Here is a 9,276-nt window from a genome sequence, read left to right on the forward strand (position 1 = left end):
CCAAAGCTTTGGGCCATCCTCGACTGCTTTCCCAGGCCACAAGCAGGGTGTTGGATGGGAAGCAGGGCCACCGGAAATAGAACTGGTGCCCATATGGGATCCCGGCACGTTCAAGGCAAGGACTTTAGCTGCTATGCTATCGCACTGGACCCTCTTTCCTACTTTTTAAAAAATGTCTCCACTTTACCTTTTAAAAAGTAGGTTAGCTTTTGTGTTTCAAATGTCTGACATTCATATCTTTGTTAATTGAACCATGACACATAATGCAATGTAATCAAAAAAAAACAAAAACAAAAACAAAAAACCAAAAATGTAATATGGCAACGGGGTGGGGCAGTCCACCGAGGGGGGAGCGTACAGGGAGGGGTTGGGCAAAAAATAAAAAAATGAATAAGTGAAAACAAAAATTAAAAAAAAAAGAAACTATATTACACCTTCTGGGTTGAGGATTGTGAGATATCCTTTCCAACTACTTGGATAGTATGAGGGTGAAAGTGGCTCAGCCAGCATTCCTGTTATGTGTAAGCAGCTAATGACTTCCGCAAGGAGCTGTCAGAGGGTAACCAGAAATATGTGGGATCAGAATGCAGCTCAACAACTTTATCAGCCCTAGGATTTGACTTGCTATGGAGGAACAAGGTCAGCTCTATGCCACCTTTGGATTACAGACACAAGTATTTGCTGGCCAGGCCAAGGTAATTGCTATAGTATCCCAGACAATGGTAGGGTAGTGACCTATTGATGGGTGATATTAAAATCTCAAGACATATGGAAAGCACAGATAGGCGATATCATTGTATAGACAGTCTGACAGTTTAAGACCCAGGAAACAAGTTTTAGACATGGATCTCTCACAAAAGTGCCGGTTGATCTGGGAGAATCATGAACTCATGTCTGGTATCTCCCAAAAGTAGATTTGGTAAAAAGTGCAGTGACTGACATGAGTGAGTGCTGGGGTGAAGACTGAGCCCTTGACATATATGTACACTATTAATGCTTCTTCCATGCTCCTTTCTTCTTCCATTAGTTGTATGTTTTTTGGGTGCTGGCTATCCATCAGAATCAATTGGGGAACTTGTAGAAAGCACCAAAGCCTGTGCCTGACCCAAAGGACTCTGATATGCAGGCAGAATAGAGACCCTCGGTCCAGGTTATGGTTCTCACCCTGGTGGCCCGAGACTACTTGAAAAGAGCATTGGTCCAGAATGGGGGCACAGAAGGACTTACACAGACCTCACTTGTGGGTCTTTCTGACCTTCCAAAAGTCACATCTCTGGTCACTCAGTGACCTCATGGTTCTCTCCACGGATGTCTACACTCATAGAAAGGAGACACTTTAAGAATCTGTAAAATTGTAAGGAGAAAGGTTCTCTCTCCTCGGAATTGTCTCCAGAGCAATTCTAGATAAACACAAGCAATTCTAAAGAAACATGAAGTAGAGCAGAAGCCAATTGTAGCCATACATAACAGGTGGCATTATTGGTTAATGCCCTGGCATTTAGATCTCTACCAACCACTTAGTATCTGATTTGCTGCATTGATTCATGGTTTTGAAAGGTTTTATAAATACTTTAGGCTACATATATCTGAGAAGGGCAAAGGCAATAAAAATATTGAAAGTTTTATTAGTTAAAAAGAGCATTAATTATAACCAAATAAGGTTAGAGATAATTTTTACAAGTAGAAGGTGATGAGAAAATAAATGGAAGAGTGCACCTGTATGTGCAATTTTTAGAAAACAAGCAAAAAAAATCCCAAATAGTAGGGATGGTAATGAAGCCTGGGGGAAAATGTTGTTCCTGTGTATAACAATAAACAAGAGATGCAGAGATGGATGGAATGGCTTGTTTGATTTATTTGAAAGGTAGAAACAAGGCAGAGACATTTTCCATCTACTGCTTTATGCCCTAAATGGCCACAATGGTCAGGGCTGGATCAGGCTGTCAGGTGACCAAGTACTTAGGCCATCTTCTGTTTTTTTTTTTTTTTTTTTTTTCCAGGCATTGGAATGGATGGATGAATGGAAAACACAACAGCTAGGAATTAAACAAGCCCTATGATATAAGATACCAGCCTTGCAGGTGAAAGCTTACCCCACTGTGTCACAACACCAGCTTCTTACCATTTGTTTTAACAATCAATCTTATAAGAAATTTGTTTTTCTCTTATCATACAGTGAGCCAACATCAAACAGCGTTGAATAAACTAGTTTTAATTCTGGGCAAGTCTGGGAGTGGTTCTAGAATTTGCAACCGTGTACAGAAAAATTTCTGTTACAAGTTGCGCATAGTCCTACTGTTTTATTTTTTTTTAAAAGATTTATTTATTTTTTATTACAAAGTCAGATATACACAGAGGAGGAGAGACAGAGAGGAAGATCTTCCGTCCGATGATTCACTCCCCAAGTGAGCCGCAACGGGCCGATGCGCGCCGATCCAAAGCCGGGAACCAGGAACCTCTTCCGGGTCTCCCACGCGGGTGCAGTGTCCCAATGCATTGGGCCGTCCTCGACTGCTTTCCCAGGCCACAAGCAGGGAGCTGGATGGGAAGTGGAGCTGCCGGGATTAGAACCGGCGCCCATATGGGATCCCGGGGCGTTAAAGGCAAGGACTTTAGCTGCTGGGCCACGCCGCCGAGCCCAGTCCTACTGTTTTAAAGGTGCTTACTATAAGATAGCAAGACAGCCTGGTCTGATAACAACTATAACTGCTGAGAAGACCTGTTCTCCACCACACCTGCAGAAACAATTGGGAAGGTGAGTTAAATACATGGATTTTAGACAGATAAAACTGGACTGTTAGGAGAGATACTTTGTAGAATATGTCAGTAATGATGAGGAGAGTCAACCAGAGGTAAGGCTGTGGAATTTGGGGGCTGGAATTGTGACATGGTGGCTAAAGCTACCATCTGCAGTGCAAGTAGCCAACATGAGTATTGTTTCATGTATCAGCTGCTCTGCTTCTGATCTAGCTCTCTGCTAATGGCCTGGGAAAAGTTTTAGAAGCTGGTCCAGAGGCCCAGCACTGTAGCCTAGTGGCTAAAGTCCTTGCCTTGTACGCACGGGGATCCCATATGGGCACCAGTTCTAATTCCAGTGGCCCTGCTTCCCATCCAGCTCCCTGCTTGTGGCCTGGGAAAGCAGTCGAGGATGGTTTTGGGATCCTGCACCCATGCGCGAGACCCAGAAGAAGTTCCTCCTGGCTCTTGGCTTTGGATCAGCTCAGCTGTGGCCATTAGAGCTGCTTGGGGAGTGAATGACTGGACAAAACATCTTCCTCTTTGTCTCTCCTCCTTTCTGTATATCTGACTTTCCAATAAAAATAAATAAATCTTCAAAAAAAAAAAAAGAAGAAGAAGAAGAAGATGGCCCAAGTATTTGGGCCCCTGCCAAATCTGTGGGAGACTTGAGCTAAAGCTCTTGCCCTGTCTGTCGTCATTGCAGCCATCTGAAGAGTGAACCAGTGGATGGAAGATAGCTCTCTCTAGCTCAACTTCTCTCAGACACTTTGAGTTTACAGCACACAATCAGAATCTAATCAAAGAAGCAGAATAACTGGAGAGATTAATTCCAACAAATTGGCTCACATAATGGTGGTGGCTGGCTAGGCAAGTGTGAAGGCAGGCTGGCATTCTTGAGCTCTTGAGAGAGCTGCCATCCACAAGCACAATTTCTTTTGCAAATAAATCTCCCACCCCACCTAACACCCAACTTTTAGGCCTTTCAGCTGATTGAATCCTCGTTGGGTCATTGGGGAGGCAGGCCCTCCTTACTTAAATTCTCCTGATGGTGGACTTCAATTACATTTACACTTCGATTCACAGTTGATTTAGTAATGGGACTGTAGTGCAGGTGAGTTGACCGGCACAAAATAATGCTTAGAACAAGAGACCTGCTGGACAGGAGAGTGTTTAGAGTTCTTCCACAGGTATCCACTAAGTCTAGGGATCGAATGCTCCATGTCCGGATCTCAAGTGTCATTGTTTGGCTAATCTGGTGATATGTACACAACCCAATCATTCATTTGGTTATTCACAAACTTCATGAAATACTACTAATAGTCTCTGAACTAAACTGTAGGACTATGAAGAGCTCCACAGACTAAGAGTTTCAATACCCTGTGGTGAGTATACAGCACTGGTTCAGATGGGTCCCTAAACATAGTCTGTGAAATTAAGGAAAGCTTGTTGGAGGACAAAATACTTGAGCAGAGTCTAAGGATAAGTCTTGGGAGAAGTAGCATCTCAGGGTGGAAAGCAGGGGTGGCAGGAAAGTCACTGAGTTTGGTCCCTACACCATGCTAACTCCTATGGAGCTGGAGTTCCAAATATCGAGCACATAGAAAAGTTTGAAGCGGGGACAGAACCTCACAGATCATTCCACTGTACACTGAGGGTTCCCTCCCAGTTACCTTTCAATGTGTGTTGTAATGGTATGCCCCTGATCCCCTCAACCAAGCCTCTAATTCTTCATGGAGATCATTGCCTTAGAAGTCAGCATTTTCTGCCAAGACTGATAGGTTTATGTGGCTCAGGTATTGAAAACAATGTCGTTCTCTTTTGATCTCAGTTCATCTGTTTTCTTGCAAACATCACCCCAATCTGTTCCTCTTTTTCTGACTCTTGCTTTCCCTTTCTTTGCCTTTGTTCAAGTGGCACATCCTGTGCACCAGTCATCTACCCTGTTACGGGGGTATGAGTGGATTAAGGATTGTTTCCCTTCCAACCTTCTTGTGAAATCAAACTAAGCCCATTCAATATGGTGGAGTCTTACAAAAGTCAACTTCAGACTGGATATTACTATCATCTGTATCTATCTGTCTATCTATCTATCTATCTATCTACCTACCTACCTACCTATCATCTATCCAATACCTATGCATGCATCTAAACACTCCTAAATTTTGCTTCATTTAAAGATAAAGCTAATCTTTGAATCTGTGTCACGTCACAGAGATTTTTTACGCATGATGATTGCTCATTAATTATCTTGTGAAGACTATGATGGTGGGGTCACATGAGGCTTCGGGAGACAGATAATTGCAAACAGCCACACCATCAGTTTGTCCAGAACATTTCCATTTCCTACTTCTGGCTAGTGGCTTCATTAAGCCTCAGAGTACACTGTCCTTGCTGAAAGCCTTCCATTGTCTGAGTTGAGTACCTTCGCATGGAGCCTTCTGCATACTGCGTTCATTTCTCTTCTCATGGTGGACTTTGTCACCTGACGTGGAAGTGAAGGATTGTGGCATAAATCTCTGTCATTGTGACTCAGTTCTTGGAATAATGTTTACACAAATGAGAAGTGGATAGCTCAATATTCTTCTCTAGTGATTTTTGGAAATATTTCAGTTGTCACCTTATTACAGTGTTATAGAATGAATTATACATTCAAAATATAACTTGGTCATCTTTGGTTAGGCAGCGTATTTTAACAAAATCATTGAACGTGATTATGATCAACTTGGAATGCAGAGAACAAAGGATGAGAAATGTACAACTGGCCAAAGGATCTCTCATTTTATGAAACTCAAATTTCATCTCCAGGAAAGATAAGGTGTGATTTCAGTAGAGAGCAGCAGTCACATTCAGTTTGTGCCTAGTGAGTCAGCTGTCTGTCTCAGCCCAGACAGGCATGTTACAAAACTGGCTGAGTCTGTTTGGCTAGCAGCTTTAGGTCTGCCATGCTCTTGGTCATTGTTTTGTTCTCCTGCTGTGTGAAGATGCTCTGCACCACACACCTCTCTACCCAGTTGATCATGTGCTCTTCTTTCTTTTTCTGCTTTCTGTTCTGCACAGACGTGATAGTCCAGTTATGATCACCTCCTTGCGCACTCTATGGAGCCATTCCCAGTAAGTCCCCTCCAAGGCCATAGCGGTGTTATTCCTCTGAACATCATAAAGGTAGTGGCGTTTCTGAATCGGAGCCTGCTGTGCTTCTCCAACTCAATCGCATTCTGGATTTCTTTGATGGAAGCCTGCTTCACCTTTTCTAGTCGAACAACTTTTTGCTCGTTGAGTTTATCAACAAATTCTCCCATCGAGGCACCATATTTTTAAATTACATACACAAGTAGCCATATTACTGATATGGTAGAGAACATCTCTGGGGTAATCACATACATATTTTTTTGGATTGACAGTATAAGGTAAGTCCAGTTCTAAGCACGTAGGGTCCTGAAGAATGCCTCAGGGATCAGTCAAGCTGAACTTTCCCTCCATGTTCAGGAAGAGGCGGTAGAGGGGCCAGACTTGCCTTCCCTGTGTTAAGATCCTCGTTGCCTGCAGTAACCCTGAATCTAGGAGTCCTGTGTTCTTCAGGGAGAAGGCTGCAGCAGCGGCAGGAGGCACCACCACCCCGGGACCACAGGGTCAGCCGAATGCCAGGTGTCCCTGTGACCCCAAATGGAGAATCTCCTTTAGCAGTCTTTGTCTCCATATTAGTGTCATGCCAGATAGTCTGTTGTGCAGAGGCAATATTACTTAGACAAGTGCTAGGAATCTTCTGTGGCCCTATCAAGTGGTCAAAAATTAAAAGGTAGTCAGGAGGCATGGGTAGGGATTTTGAAACTGAGTTTTCTGAGAGACGCCGTGATTCCCAGATCAGGCCTTACTGAAGCCTTTCTTGAGCAGACACAGAGGCATCTACCCAGATTGTGTCCCTCATGGGGAGTGGATGGTGACCTCGGATATGAACACTAAACTGCACCCAGCACACCAGGAGCTTCTATGGAAGTCTAACAGAGAAAACATCATCCTCTCATTTTCGTTTGTTCTTTTTTTTTCCTCCCTAAACCTTGACACGTGTGCTCAAAATACTGTGGGATTTTTAATAGAAGTGTAAAACATCAGAACTTATTTTTGTGTGTTTCATACCTAGTCCACTGTAGGTATGTAGTAAATATTTATTGTTTAATATATCTGCCAAGCGTGTACTCTCGAGATTGGGACATCTGATTTTATTGATTTAATTGCCCCTGGTGTTTACTCCATTTCTGTCAAACCATACCTTATTGGTCTGAGGTCTCTGGCAACAGGCCTCCACCACACATTCCTCTAACAGCTCTACCAGGTTGCCTCTTTAGACAGTGAGAAGCTCAAAGACAAAGGAATTCTGAGTTGCACATTCCAGAAGGATATACACAACAAAGCAACTCATATTTTTTTTTTTTAGAGCAAACTCAGAATTATGAAGTAAAGCACTAACACCCTGTGGTCTCTTGGATTGTGACCACCAAAAAGCCATCGCCATGGGGGCAGGTCTGGATTGGTTCAGCATCTTTGAGATGCCGGCTGGACTACAGGAAGAGTTTGCTGCATTAAGTAATTTATGGGGTGCTAAGAAGTTCCTTAAGCTATTATTAAAAACATGCAAACTCCTCCCTGGTTAGACTTCTAGTAAGTCAGACTTCTAACTAAGCAGAACTGATGGGCCCGTCTTTTGATGTTTAATGAGTTCTGCAGCAGATGTGAGACGGGATGGACGGGGCTGTGGTGGTGATTTACCGGTCATGAAATGGAATGATGAGAGCCTTCTCCAGAAAAAAGAAAATGTAGCCAAAGGACAGGGCCCCACCCCCTCGCCTTCCTCTCCCACCAATCCCTTCCCCTTCCTTCTTTGTGCATGTGGTTTTGATTTCCTCTCCCCCGTGCCTCTCAGTCCCAGGATCATTTCCATTCAGGCACACACAGAACACTGCAAACTAATTAGCCTTGGATACAGCCACAGGAAGTCAGGCTGCCAAATCCTCTTTCCCCCACAATTCCTCAACGTTCTCAGCCCGCCTCAGGCCCACGGCCTTGCGCTGGGCCTCTCTGTATAAGTTGCCAGTTCTAATTTTGCAATTTCCCTTCACCTTATCAAATATGCCCTGAGCCTGCCAGTGGGTGGAGGGGGAGTCCTCCCTGTCCTCTGGATGTTTTTTTCCCTCCGGCCACTTCTCTCTTTGCTCCCTACAATTTGGGAGACTGGTGTGGATACAGTTTCAGTGCTGACTTGCTAATCTGACCTTGGTTAGTGTTTTGTAAAGGAGTGCATTGCCCATCAGGCAAAATTCAAGAGAATTCCTCAGGAGACTTTTCCACCTGGTCCCATCCACACCTCCCTAGGACCCAGCACCTCTGACTTCTCTCAGAGGTTAAGCTATTTTCCCATCAGCTGCAGGCATCAATTCTTCCCCAGCAATTTTGATTGAGGATCTTTGGTACTTACTGGAAGAGGGTGCAAAAGGAAATTAGGAAAAGGATGGGGTGGAGGGGTTGGGAGTTGACAGTCAGATTCTGGGATTCAGACAGGGGAGGCATAGCACATAGGTTGCTCGTAAGGGGCCTTTTGAACAGGCAGTGACCCTGGAGGTTTCAGACTAGACTTGAGTCACTCAAATAAAAAAAAAATTAGTTGTCAACATTGAAAACATGAGATTTTAAATACAGCTCCAAACTGCTTGCTTCCTAGGGAAAAAATGGATCTCATAACACCAGGTCAGCATTCTGGTCTGCATAGTATAGTTGGCTAAGGCTGGGCATGTTCTATGCCCAAAAGAAGAAACCTGGACCCTCCAAGTCACTACCAGCTCCGCTCCTCCTCTTCCCTATTGTCCTACTTGATATGACCCACCTACCCTTGCAAGTGCTTCCATTTGCCACTCTTGCTCTAAATTGAGAAAGGGACATTTAATGTTGAGTCCCAAGAGACCTGGAAGGGCTTTTTTTTAAGATTTATTTTATTTTTTTTTGGAAGGTTAGACATACAGAGATGAGGAGAGACAGAGAGGATGATCTTCCAGCCAATGATTCACTCCCCCAAGCAACTGCAATGGCTGCAGCTGAGCCGATCTGAAGCCAGGAGCTCAAAGCCTCTTCTGGGTCTCCTACGTAGGTGCAGGGTTCCAAGGCTTTGGGCTCTCTTTGACTGCTTTCCCAGACCATAAGTAGGGAGTTGGATGGGAAGCGGGGCCACCGGGAAGAGAAATGGCGCCCATATGGGATCCTGGTGCATGCAAGGCGAGGACTTTAGCCACTAGGTAACACGTGACCCTGGCAAAGCTTTTCGTATGACTCTATTTTTCCTTTTCAATAGTCATTCATTTAGTTACATCCTATGAGTTCTCAGGCATTTTCCCCATCAGATTGTAAGCTCACTGAAGGCAGGTTTATTGTTATGCCCCAACCTTTGCACCATGCCTATGTATGCAACACACTTTTCTTAAGAGATGTTTTTTGTTTTGATTTCTCATTCATGAAACCTTACTGGATGTGCCCTGTGTTGTGCTGGGCATT

General features: G+C 44.0%; 1 pseudogene; it reads right to left on the reverse strand.

The window, feature by feature from the left end:
- Positions 1–5,635: 5,635 nt before the first annotated feature.
- LOC101521542 (ATP synthase F(0) complex subunit B1, mitochondrial-like) lies at positions 5,636–6,360 on the reverse strand (annotated as a pseudogene).
- Positions 6,361–9,276: the final 2,916 nt, after the last annotated feature.

This window comes from Ochotona princeps, chromosome 2 (assembly GCF_030435755.1).
Source record: "Ochotona princeps isolate mOchPri1 chromosome 2, mOchPri1.hap1, whole genome shotgun sequence".
NCBI lineage: Eukaryota > Metazoa > Chordata > Mammalia > Lagomorpha > Ochotonidae > Ochotona > Ochotona princeps.